The sequence below is a fragment of the Athene noctua genome, chromosome 7 (assembly GCF_965140245.1).
Source record: "Athene noctua chromosome 7, bAthNoc1.hap1.1, whole genome shotgun sequence".
In the NCBI taxonomy this organism is placed as follows: Eukaryota; Metazoa; Chordata; class Aves; order Strigiformes; family Strigidae; genus Athene; species Athene noctua.
Genome location: NC_134043.1, coordinates 46,176,616 through 46,189,533, shown reverse-complemented (window position 1 = coordinate 46,189,533; position 12,918 = coordinate 46,176,616).

Below are 12,918 nucleotides of genomic sequence, written 5' to 3'. Positions count from 1 at the left end.
GACTCGGCTCGCCTCGGCTCTAGGCTGGGCTTGGGGATTGTCTCGGGGCTCGTCTCGAGGCTCGGCTCTGGGCTCTGTGCTCGGCTGGGCTCGAGGCTCGGCTCGAGGCTCGGCTCTGGTCTCGGCTCTAGGCTGGGCTCGGGGCTCATATCTGGGTTCGTCTCTGGACTAGGCTCGCCTCGGCTCTAGGCTGGGCTTGGGGATTGTCTCGGGGCTCGTCTCGAGACTCGGCTCTGGGCTCTGTGCTCGGCTGGGCTCGGGGCTCGGCTCGCGCCTGAACCTGGGCTCGGCTCTGGACTCGGCTCGGCTCTAGGCTGGGCTCGGGGCTCGGATCTGGGTTCGGCTCTGGACTCGGCTCGCCTCGGCTCTAGGCTGGGCTTGGGGATTGTCTCGGGGCTCGTCTCGAGGCTCGGCTCTGGGCTCTGTGCTCGGCTGGGCTCGGGGCTCGGCTCGAGGTTCGGCTCTGGGCTCGGCTCTAGGCTGGGCTCTAGCCTCGGCTCGGCTCTACGCTGGGCTCGGGGCTCGGATCTGGGTTCGGCTCTGGACTCGGCTCACCTTGGCTCTAGGCTGGGCTTGGGGATTGTCTCGGGGCTCGTCTCGAGGCTCGGATCTGGGCTCTGTGCTCGGCTGGGCTCGGGGCTCGGCTCAAGCCTCGGCTCTGGGCTAGGCTCTAGGCTGGGCTCTAGACAGGGCTCTGGCTCGGCTCGCCTCTAGGCTGGGCTCGGGGCTCGGATCTGGGTTCGGCTCTGGACTCGGCTCGCCTCGGCTCTAGGCTGGGCTTGGGGATTGTCTCGGGGCTCGTCTCGATGCTCGGCTCTGTGCTCTGTGTTCGGCTGGGCTCGGGGCTCGACTCGAGGTTCGGCTCTGGGCTCGGCTCTAGGCTGGGCTCTAGCCTCGGCTCGGCTCTAGGCTGGGCTCGGGGCTCGGATCTGGGTTCGGCTCTGGACTCGGCTCGCCTCGGCTCTAGGCTGGGCTTGGGGATTGTCTCGGGGCTCGTCTCGAGGCTCGGCTCTGGGCTCTGTGCTCGGCTGGGCTCGGGGCTTGGCTCGAGGCTCGGCTCTGGGCTCGGCTCTAGGCTGGGCTCTAGCCTCGGCTCGGCTCTAGGCTCTGCTCGTTGCTCGGCTCTGGGCTCGGTTCTGGACAAGGATCTAGGCTGGGCTCGAGGCTCTGCTCTGGGATCGGCTCGGCTCTAGGCTGGGCTCGGGGCTCGGATCTGGGTTCGGCTCTGGACTCGGCTCGCCTCGGCTCTAGGCTGGGCTTGGGATTTGTCTTGGGGCTCGTCTCGAGGCTCGGCTCTGGGCTCTGTGCTCGGCTGGGCTCGGGGCTCGGCTCGAGGCTCGGCTCTGGGCTCGGCTCTAGGCTGGGCTCTAGCCTCGGCTCGGCTCTAGGCTCTGCTCGTTGCTCGGCTCTGGGCTCGGGTCTGGACACGGATCTAGGCTGGGCTCGAGGCTCGGCTTTGGGCTTGTCTGCTCTCGGCTCCAGGCTGGGCTCGTGGCTCTGCTCTGGGCTCGTCTCTGGACTCGGTTCTAGGCTGGGCTCGAGGCTCGGCTCTGGGATCGGCTCGGCTCTAGGATGGCCTCGGGGCTCGGATCTGGGTTCGGCTCTGGACTCGGCTCGCCTCGGCTCTAGGGTGGGCTTGGGGATTGTCTCGGGGCTCGTCTCGAGGCTCGGCTCTGGGCTCTGTGCTCGGCTGGGCTCGGGGCTCGGCTCGAGGCTCGGCTCTGGTCTCGGCTCTAGGCTGGGCTCGGGGCTCGTATCTGGGTTCGGCTCTGGACTAGGCTCGCCTCGGCTCTAGGCTGGGCTTTGGGATTGTCTCGGGGCTCGGCTCAAGGCTCGGCTCTGGGCTCTGTGCTCGGCTGGGCTCGGGGCTCGGATCGGGGCTCGGATCTGGGCTCGGCTCTAGGCTGGGCTCTAGACTGGGCTCTGGCTCGGCTCGCCTCTAGGCTGGGCTCGGGGCTCGGATCTGGGTTCGGCTCTGTACTCAGCTCGCCTCGGCTCTATGCTGGGCTTGGGGATTGTCTCGGGGCTCGTCTTGAGGCTCGGCTCTGTGCTCTGTGTTCGGCTGGGCTCGGGGCTCGATTCGAGATTCGGCTCTGGGCTCGGCTCTGGGCTGGGCTCTAGCCTCGGCTCGGCTCTAGGCTGGTCTCGGGGCTCGGATCTGGGTTCGGCTCTGGACTCGGCTCGCCTCGGCTCTAGGCTGGGCTTGGGATTTGTCTCGGGGATCGTCTCGAGGCTCGGTTCTGGGCTCTGTGCTCGGCTGGGCTCGGGGCTCGGCTCGAGGCTCGGCTCTGGGCTCGGTTCTAGGCTGGGCTCTAGACTGGGCTCTGGCTCGGCTCGCCTCTAGGCTGGGCTCGGGGCTCGGATCTGGGTTCGGCTCTGGACTCGGCTCGCCTCGGCTCTAGGCTGGGCTTGGGGATTGTCTCGGGGCTCGTCTCGAGGCTCGGCTCTGTGCTCTGTGTTCAGCTGGGCTCGGGGCTCGACTCGAGGTTCGGCTCTGGGCTCGGCTCTAGGCTGGGCTCTAGCCTCGGCTCGGCTCTAGGCTGGGCTCGGGGCTCGGATCTGGGTTCGGCTCTGGACTCGGCTCGCCTCGGCTCTAGGCTGGGCTTGGGGATTGTCTCGGGGCTCGTCTCGAGGCTCGGCTCTGGGCTCTGTGCTCGGCTGGGCTCGGGGCTCGGCTCGAGGCTCGTCTCTGGGCTCGGCTCTGGACTCGGCTCGGCTTTGGGCTGGGCTCGGGGCTCGGATCTGGGTTCGGCTCTGGACTCGGCTCGCCTCGGCTCTAGGCTGGGCTTGGGATTTGTCTCGGGGCTCGTCTCGAGGCTCGGCTCTGGGCTCTGTGCTCGGCTGGGCTCGGGGCTCGGCTCGAGGCTCGGCTCTGTGCTCGCCTCTAACCTGGGCTCTGGGCTCGGCTCGGCTCTAGGCTGGGCTCGGGGCTCGGATCTGGGTTCGGCTCTGGACTCGGCTCGCCTCGGCTCTAGGCTGGGCTTGGGGATTGTCTCGGGGCTCGTCTCGAGGCTCGGCTCTGGGCTCTGTGTTCGGCTGGGCTCGGGGCTCGGCTCGAGGCTCGGCTCTGGGCTCGGCTCTAGGCTGGCCTCTAGCCTCGGCTCGGCTCTAGGCTCTGCTCGTTGCTCGGCTCTGGGCTCGGGTCTGGACAAGGATCTAGGCTGTGCTCGAGGCTCGGCTCTGGGATCGGCTCGGCTCTAGGCTGGGCTCGGGGCTCGGATCTGGGTTCGGCTCTGGACTCGGCTCGCCTCGGCTCTAGGCTGGGCTTGGGGATTTTCTCGGGGCTCGTCTCGAGGCTCGGCTCTGGGCTCTGTGCTCGGCTGGGCTCGGGGCTCGTCTCGAGGCTCGGCTATGGGCTCTGTGCTTGGCTGGGCTCGGGGCTCGGCTCGAGGCTCGGCTCTGGGCTCGGCTCTGGAGTCGGCTGGTCTCGCGGCTCGGCTCGAGGCTCGGATCTGGGTTCGGCTCTGGACTCGGCTCGCCTCGGCTCTAGGCTGGGCTTGGGGATTGTCTCGGGGCTCGTCTCGAGGCTCGGCTCTGGGCTCTGTGCTCGGCTGGGCTCGGGGCTCGGCTCGAGGTTCGGCTCTGGGCTCGGCTCTAGGTTGGGCTCCAGCCTCGGCTCGGCTCTAGGCTGGGCTCGGGGCTCGGATCTGGGTTCGGCTCTGGACTCGGCTCGCCTCGGCTCTAGGCTGGGCTTGGGGATTGTCTCGGGGCTCTTCTCGAGGCTCGGTTCTGTGCTCTGTGTTCGGCTGGGCTCGGGGCTCGGCTCGAGGTTCGGCTCTGGGCTCGGATCTAGGCTGGGCTCTAGCCTCGGCTCGGCTCTAGGCTGGGCTCGGGGCTCGGATCTGGGTTCGGCTCTGGACTCGGCTCGCCTCGGCTCTAGGCTGGGCTTGGGGATTGTCTCGGCGCTCGTCTCGATGCTCGGCTCTGGGCTCTGTGCTCGGCTGGGCTCGGGGCTCGGCTCGAGGCTCGGGTCTGGGCTCGGCCTTGGACTCGGCTCGGCTTTGGGCTGGGCTCGGGGCTCGGATCTGGGTTCGGCTATGGACTCGGCTCGCCTCGGCTCTATGCTGGGCTTGGGATTGTCTCGGGGCTCATCTCGAGGCTCGGCTCTGTGCTCTGTGTTCGGCTGGGCTCGGGGCTCGGCTCGAGGCTCGGCTCTGGGCTCGGCTCTAGGCTGGGCTCTAGACTGGGCTCTGGCTCGGCTCGCCTCTAGGCTGGGCTCGGGGCTCGACTTGAGGCTCGGCTCTGGGCTCGGCTCTGGACTCGGCTCTAGGCTGGGCTCGAGGCTCGGCTCTGGGCTTGTCTGCAATCGGCTTTGGGTTAGGCTCAGGTATCGGCTCTGCTCTTGGCTCGGCTCGAGGCTCCGATCGCGCCCGACTCTGGGCTCTGCTCTGGACTCGGCTCGGCTCTAGGCTGCGCTTGGGGCTATGATCTGGGTTCGGCTCTGGACTCGGCTCGCCTCGGCTCTAGTCTGGGCTTGGGGATTGTCTCGGGGCTCGTCTCGAGGCTCGGCTCTGGGCTCTGTGCTCGGCTGGGCTCGGGGCTCGGCTCGAGGCTCGGCTCTGGGCTGGGCTCTGGACTCGGCTCGGCTCTAGGCTGTGCTCGTGGCTCGGATCTGGGTTCGGCTCTGGACTCGGCTCGCCTCGGCTCTAGGCTGGGCTTGGGGATTGTCTCGGGGCTCGTCTCGAGGCTCGGCTCTGGGCTCTGTGCTCGGCTGGGCTCGGGGCTCGGCTCGAGGCTCGGCTCTGTGCTCGGCTCTGGACTCGGCTCTAGGCTGGGCTCGAGGCTCGGCTCTGGGCTTGTCTGCAATCGGCTTTGGGTTAGGCTCAGGTATCGGCTCTGCTCTTGGCTCGGCTCGAGGCTCAGATCGCGCCTGAACCTGGGCTCGGCTCTGGACTCGGCTCGGCTCTAGGCTGGGCTCGGGGCTCGGATCTGGGTTCGGCTCTGGACTCGGCTCGCCTCGGCTCTAGGCTGGGCTTGGGGATTGTCTCGGGGCTCGTCTCGAGGCTCGGCTCTGGGCTCTGTGCTCGGCTGGGCTCGGGGCTCGGCTCGAGGCTCGGTTCTGGGCTCGGCTCTGGACTCGGCTCGGCTTTGGGCTGGGCTCGGGGCTCGGATCTGGGTTCGGCTATGGACTCGGCTCGCCTCGGCTCTATGCTGGGCTTGGGATTTGTCTCGGGGATCGTCTCGAGGCTCGGTTCTGGGCTCTGTGCTCGGCTGGGCTCGGGGCTCGGCTCGAGGCTCGGCTCTGGGCTCGGCTCTAGGCTGGCCTCTAGCCTCGGCTCGGCTCTAGGCTCTGCTCGTTGCTCGGCTCTGGGCTCGGGTCTGGACACGGATCTAGGCTGGGCTCGAGGCTCGGCTTTGGGCTTGTCTGCTCTCGGCTCCAGGCTGGGGTCGTGGCTCTGCTCTGGGCTCGTCTCTGGACTCGGTTCTAGGCTGGGATCGAGGCTCGGCTCTGGGATCGGCTCGGCTCTAGGATGGCCTCGGTGCTCGGATCTAGGTTCGGCTCTGGACTCGGCTCGCCTCGGTTCTAGGCTGGGCTTGGGGATTGTCTCGGGGCTCGTCTCGAGGCTCGGCTCTGGGCACTGTGCTCGGCTGGGCTCGGGGCTCGGCTCGAGGCTCGGCTCTGGGCTCGGCTCTGGACTCGGCTCGGCTCTAGGCTGAGCTCGGGGCTCGGATCTGGGTTCGGCTCTGGACTCGGCTCGCCTCGGCTCTAGGCTGGGCTTGGGGATTGTCTCGGGGCTCGTCTCGAGGCTCGGCTCTGGGCTCTGTGCTCGGCTGGGCTCGAGGCTCGGCTCGAGGCTCGGCTCTGGTCTCGGCTCTAGGCTGGGCTCGGGGCTCGTATCTGGGTTCTGCTCTGGACTAGGCTCGCCTCGGCTCCAGGCTGGGCTTGGGGATTGTCTCGGGGCTCGTCTCGAGGCTCGGCTCTGGGCTCTGTGCTCGGCTGGGCTCGGGGCTCGGCTCGAGTTTCGGATCTGGGCTCGGCTCTAGGCTGGGCTCTAGACTGGGATCTGGCTCGGCTCGCCTCTAGGCTGGGCTCGGGGCTCGGATCTGGGTTCGGCTCTGGACTCGGCTCGCCTCGGCCCTATTCTGGGCTTGGGGATTGTCTCGGGGCTCGTCTCGAGGCTCGGCTCTGTGCTCTGTGTTCGGCTGGGCTCGGGGCTCGATTCGAGGTTCGGCTGTGGGCTCGGCTCTAGGCTGGGCTCTAGCCTCGGCTCGGCTCTACGCTGGGCTCGGGGCTCGGATCTGGGTTCGGCTCTGGACTCGGCTCACCTTGGCTCTAGGCTGGGCTTGGGGATTGTCTCGGGGCTCGTCTCGAGGCTCGGATCTGGGCTCTGTGCTCGGCTGGGCTCGGGGCTCGGCTCGAGCCTCGGCTCTGGGCTAGGCTCTAGGCTGGGCTCTAGACAGGGCTCTGGCTCGGCTCGGCTCTAGGCTGGGCTCGGGGCTCGGATCTGGGTTCGGCTCTGGACTCGGCTCGCCTCGGCTCTAGGCTGGGCTTGGGGATTGTCTCGGGGCTCGTCTCGATTCTCGGCTCTGTGCTCTGTGTTCGGCTGGGCTCGGGGCTCGACTCGAGGTTCGGCTCTGGGCTCGGCTCTAGGCTGGGCTCTAGCCTCGGCTCGGCTCTAGGCTGGGCTCGGGGCTCGGATCTGGGTTCGGCTCTGGACTCGGCTCGCCTCGGCTCTAGGCTGGGCTTGGGGATTGTCTCGGGGCTCGTCTCGAGGCTCGGCTCTGGGCTCTGTGCTCGGCTGGGCTCGGGGCTTGGCTCGAGGCTCGGCTCTGGGCTCGGCTCTAGGCTGGGCTCTAGCCTCGGCTCGGCTCTAGGCTCTGCTCGTTGCTCGGCTCTGGGCTCGGTTCTGGACAAGGATCTAGGCTGGGCTCGAGGCTCTGCTCTGGGATCGGCTCGGCTCTAGGCTGGGCTCGGGGCTCGGATCTGGGTTCGGCTCTGGACTCGGCTCGCCTCGGCTCTAGGCTGGGCTTGGGATTTGTCTTGGGGCTCGTCTCGAGGCTCGGCTCTGGGCTCTGTGCTCGGCTGGGCTCGGGGCTCGGCTCGAGGCTCGGCTCTGGGTTCGGCTCTAGGCTGGGCTCTAGCCTCGGCTCGGCTCTAGGCTCTGCTCGTTGCTCGGCTCTGGGCCCGGGTCTGGACACGGATCTAGGCTGGGCTCGAGGCTCGGCTTTGGGCTTGTCTGCTCTCGGCTCCAGGCTGGGCTCGTGGCTCTGCTCTGGGCTCGTCTCTGGACTCGGTTCTAGGCTGGGCTCGAGGCTCGGCTCTGGGATCGGCTCGGCTCTAGGATGGCCTCGGGACTCGGATCTGGGTTCGGCTCTGGACTCGGCTCGCCTCGGCTCTAGGCTGGGCTTGGGGATTGTCTCGGGGCTCGTCTCGAGGCTCGGCTCTGGGCTCTGTGCTCGGCTGGGCTCGGGGCTCGGCTCGAGGCTCGGCTCTGGTCTCGGCTCTAGGCTGGGCTCGGGGCTCGTATCTGGGTTCGGCTCTGGACTAGGCTCGTCTCGGCTCTAGGCTGGGCTTTGGGATTGTCTCGGGGCTCGGCTCAAGGCTCGGCTCTGGGCTCTGTGCTCGGCTGGGCTCGGGGCTCGGATCGGGGCTCGGATCTGGGCTCGGCTCTAGGCTGGGCTCTAGACTGGGCTCTGGCTCGGCTCGCCTCTAGGCTGGGCTCGGGGCTCGTATCTGGGTTCGGCTCTATACTCAGCTCGCCTCGGCTCTATGCTGGGCTTGGGGATTGTCTCGGGGCTCGTCTCGAGGCTCGGCTCTGTGCTCTGTGTTCAGCTGGGCTCGGGGCTCGACTCGAGGTTCGGCTCTGGGCTCGGCTCTAGGCTGGGCTCTAGCCTCGGCTCGGCTCTAGGCTGGGCTCGGGGCTCGGATCTGGGTTCGGCTCTGGACTCGGCTCGCCTCGGCTCTAGGCTGGGCTTGGGGATTGTCTCGGGGCTCGTCTCGAGGCTCGGCTCTGGGCTCTGTGCTCGGCTGGGCTCGGGGCTCGGCTCGAGGCTCGGGTCTGGGCTCGGCTATGGACTCGGCTCGGCTTTGGGCTGGGCTCGGGGCTCGGATCTGGGTTCGGCTATGGACTCGGCTCGCCTCGGCTCTATGCTGGGCTTGGGATTGTCTCGGGGCTCATCTCGAGGCTCGGCTCTGTGCTCTGTGTTCGGCTGGGCTCGGGGCTCGGCTCGAGGCTCGGCTCTGGGCTCGGCTCTAGGCTGGGCTCTAGACTCGGCTCGGCTCTAGGCTGGGCTCGGGGCTCGGCTCTGGGCTTGTCTGCAATCGGCTTTGTGTTGGGCTCAGGTATCGGCTCTGCTCTTGGCTCGGCTCGAGGCTCAGATCGCGCCTGAACCTGGGCTCGGCTCTGGAATCGGCTCGGCTCTAGGCTGGGCTCGGGGCTCGGATCTGGGTTCGGCTCTGGACTCGGCTCGCCTCGGTTCTAGGCTGGGCTTGGGGATTGTCTCGGGGCTCGTTTCGAGGCTCGGCTCTGGGCACTGTGCTCGGCTGGGCTCGGGGCTCGGCTCGAGGCTCGGCTCTGAGCTCGGCTCTGGACTCGGCTCGGCTCTAGGCTGAGCTCGGGGCTCGGATCTGGGTTCGGCTCTGGACTCGGCTCGCCTCGGCTCTAGGCTGGGCTTGGGGATTGTCTCGGGGCTCGTCTCGAGGCTCGGCTCTGGGCTCTGTGCTCGGCTGGGCTCGGGGCTCGGCTCGAGGCTCGGCTCTGGGTTCGACTCTAACCTGGGCTCTGGGCTCGGCTCGGCTCTAGGCTGGGCTCGGGGCTCGGATCTGGGTTCGGCTCTGGACTCGGCTCACCTTGGCTCTAGGCTGGGCTTGGGGATTGTCTCGGGGCTCGTCTCGAGGCTCGGCTCTGGGCTCTGTGCTCGGCTGGGCTCGGCGCTCGGATCGAGGCTCGGCTCTGGGCTCGGCTCTAGGCTGGGCTCTAGCCTCGGCTCGGCTCTAGGCTCTGCTCGTTGCTCGGCTCTGGGCTCGGGTCTGGACACGGATCTAGGCTGGGCTCGAGGCTCGGCTTTGGGCTTGTCTGCTCTCGGCTCCAGGCTGGGCTCGTGGCTCTGCTCTGGGCTCGTCTCTGGACTCGGTTCTAGGCTGGGCTCGAGGCTCGGCTCTGGGCTCTGTGCTCGGCTGGGCTCGAGGCTCGGCTCGAGGCTCGGCTCTGGTCTCGGCTCTAGGCTGGGCTCGGGGCTCGTATCTGGGTTCGTCTCTGGACTAGGCTCGCCTCGGCTCTAGGCTGGGCTTGGGGATTGTCTCGGGGCTCGTCTCGAGGCTCGGCTCTGGGCTCTGTGCTCGGCTGGGCTCGGGGCTCGGCTCGAGGTTCGTCTCTGGGCTCGGCTCTACGCTGTGCTCTGGCTCGGCTCGCCTCTAGGCTGGGCTCGGGGCTCGGATCTGGGTTCGGCTCTGGACTCGGCTCGCCTCGGCTCTAGGCTGGGCTTGGGGATTGTCTCGGGGCTCGTCTCGAGGCTCGGCTCTGGGCTCTGTGCTCGGCTTGGCTCGGGGCTCGTCTCGAGGCTCGGCTCTGGGCTCTGTCCTCGGCTGGGCTCGGGGCTCGGCTCGAGGCTCGGCTCTGGGCTCGGCTCTGGACTCGGCTCTAGGCTGGGCTCGAGGCTCGGCTCTGGGCTTGTCTGCAATCGGCTTTGGGTTGGGCTCAGGTATCGGCTCTGCTCTTGGCTCGGCTCGAGGCTCCGATCGCGCCCGACTCTTTGCTCTGCTCGGGACTCGGCTCGGCTCTAGGCTGGGCTCGGGGCTCGGATCTGGGTTCGGCTCTGGACTCGGCTCGCCTCGGCTCTAGGCTGGGCTTGGGGATTGTCTCGGGGCTCGTCTCGAGGCTCGGCTATGGGCTCTGTGCTTGGCTGGGCTCGGGGCTCGGCTCGAGGCTCGGCTCTGGGCTCGGCTCTGGAGTCGGCTGGTCTCGCGGCTCGGCTCGAGGCTCGGATCAGGGTTCGGATCTGGACTCGGCTCGCCTCGGCTCTAGGCTGGGCTTGGGGATTGTCTCGGGGCTCGTCTCGAGGCTCGGCTCTGGGCTCTGTGCTCGGCTGGGCTCGGGGCTCGGCTCGAGGTTCGGCTCTGGGCTCGGCTCTAGGTTGGGCTCCAGTCTCGGCTCGGCTCTAGGCTGGGCTCGGGGCTCGGATCTGGGTTCGGCTCTGGACTCGGCTCGCCTCGGCTCTAGGCTGGGCTTGGGGATTGTCTCGGGGCTCTTCTCGAGGCTCGGTTCTGTGCTCTGTGTTCGGCTGGGCTCGGGGCTCGGCTCGAGGTTCGGCTCTGGGCTCGGATCTAGGCTGGGCTCTAGCCTCGGCTCGGCTCTAGGCTGGGCTCGGGGCTCGGATCTGGGTTCGGCTCTGGACTCGGCTCGCCTCGGCTCTAGGCTGGGCTTGGGGATTGTCTCGGCGCTCGTCTCGATGCTCGGCTCTGGGCTCTGTGCTCGGCTGGGCTCGGGGCTCGGCTCGAGGCTCGGTTCTGGGCTCGGCTCTGGACTCGGCTCGGCTTTGGGCTGGGCTCGGGGCTCGGATCTGGGTTCGGCTATGGACTCGGCTCGCCTCGGCTCTATGCTGGGCTTGGGATTTGTCTCGGGGATCGTCTCGAGGCTCGGTTCTGGGCTCTGTGCTCGGCTGGGCTCGGGGCTCGGCTCGAGGCTCGGCTCTGGGCTCGGCTCTAGGCTGGCCTCTAGCCTCGGCTCGGCTCTAGGCTCTGCTCGTTGCTCGGCTCTGGGCTCGGGTCTGGACAAGGATCTAGGCTGGGCTCGAGGCTCGGCTCTGGGATCGGCTCGGCTCTAGGCTGGGCTCGGGGCTCGGATCTGGGTTCGGCTCTGGACTCGGCTCGCCTCGGCTCTAGGCTGGGCTTGGGGATTTTCTCGGGGCTCGTCTCGAGGCTCGGCTCTGGGCTCTGTGCTCGGCTGGGCTCGGGGCTCGGCTCGAGGCTCGGGTCTGGGCTCGGCTCTGGACTCGGCTCGGCTTTGGGCTGGGCTCGGGGCTCGGATCTGGGTTCGGCTATGGACTCGGCTCGCCTCGGCTCTATGCTGGGCTTGGGATTGTCTCGGGGCTCATCTCGAGTCTCGGCTCTGTGCTCTGTGTTCGGCTGGGCTCGGGGCTCGGCTCGAGGCTCGGCTCTGGGCTCGGCTCTAGGCTGGGCTCTAGCCTCGGCTCGGCTCTAGGCTGGGCTCGGGGCTCGGCTCTGGGCTTGTCTGCAATCGGCTTTGTGTTGGGCTCAGGTATCGGCTCTGCTCTTGGCTCGGCTCGAGGCTCAGATCGCGCCTGAACCTGGGCTCGGCTCTGGAATCGGCTCGGCTCTAGGCTGAGCTCGGGGCTCGGATCTGGGTTCGGCTCTGGACTCGGCTCGCCTCGGCTCTAGGCTGGGCTTGGGGATTGTCTCGGGGCTCGTCTCGAGGCTCGGCTCTGGGCTCTGTGCTCGGCTGGGCTCGGGGCTCGGCTCGGGGCTCGGATCTGGGCTCGGCTCTAGGCTGGGCTCTAGACTGGGCTCTGGCTCGACTCGCCTCTAGGCTGGGCTCGGGGCTCGACTTGAGGCTCGGCTCTGGGCTCGGCTCTGGACTCGGCTCTAGGCTGGGCTCGAGGCTCGGCTCTGGGCTTGTCTGCAATCGGCTTTGGGTTAGGCTCAGGTATCGGCTCTGCTCTTGGCTCGGCTCGAGGCTCCGATCGCGCCCGACTCTGGGCTCTGCTCTGGACTCGGCTCGGCTCTAGGCTGCGCTTGGGGCTATGATCTGGGTTCGGCTCTGGACTCGGCTCGCCTCGGCTCTAGTCTGGGCTTGGGGATTGTCTCGGGGCTCGTCTCGAGGCTCGGCTCTGGGCTCTGTGCTCGGCTGGGCTCGGGGCTCGGCTCGAGGCTCGGCTCTGGGCTGGGCTCTGGACTCGGCTCGGCTCTAGGCTGTGCTCGTGTCTCGGATCTGGGTTCGGCTCTGGACTCGGCTCGCCTCGGCTCTAGGCTGGGCTTGGGGATTGTCTCGGGGCTCGTCTCGATGCTCGGCTCTGGGCTCTGTGCTCGGCAGGGCTCGGGGCTCGGCTCGAGGCTCGGCTCTGGGCTCGGCTCTAGGCTGCGCTCGGGGCTCTGTGCTCTGCTGGGCTCGGGGCTCGTTTCGAGGCTCGGCTCTGTGCTCGGCTCTAGGATGTGCTCTGGGCTCGGCTTGGCTCTAGGCTGGGCTCGGGGCTCGGATCTGGGTTCGGCTCTGGACTCGGCTCGCCTCGGCTCTAGGCTGGGCTTGGGGATTGTCTCGGGGCTCGTCTCGAGGCTCGGCTCTGGGCTCTGTGCTCGGCTGGGCTCGGGGCTCGGCTCGAGGCTCGGCTCTGTGCTCGGCTCTGGACTCGGCTCTAGGCTGGGCTCGAGGCTCGGCTCTGGGCTTGTCTGCAATCGGCTTTGGGTTAGGCTCAGGTATCGGCTCTGCTCTTGGCTCGGCTCGAGGCTCAGATCGCGCCTGAACCTGGGCTCGGCTCTGGACTCGGCTCGGCTCTAGGCTGGGCTCGGGGCTCGGATCTGGGTTCGGCTCTGGACTCGGCTCGCCTCGGCTCTAAGCTGGGCTTGGGGATTGTCTCGGGGCTCGTCTCGAGGCTCGGCTCTGGGCTCTGTGCTCGGCTGGGCTCGGGGCTCGGCTCGAGGTTCGGCTCTGTGCTCGGCTCTAGGCTGGGCTCTAGCCTCGGCTCGGCTCTAGGCTGGGCTCGGGGCTCGGATCTGGGTTCGGCTCTGGACTCGGCTCACCTTGGCTCTAGGCTGGGCTTGGGGATTGTCTCGGGGCTCGTCTCGAGGCTCGGCTCTGGGCTCTGTGCTCGGCTGGGCTCGGGGCTCGGCTCGAGGTTCGGCTCTGTGCTCGGCTCTAGGCTGGGCTCTAGCCTCGGCTCGGCTCTAGGCTGGGCTCGGGGCTCGGATCTGGGTTCGGCTCTGGACTCGGCTCGCCTCGGCTCTAGGCTGGGCTTGGTGATTGT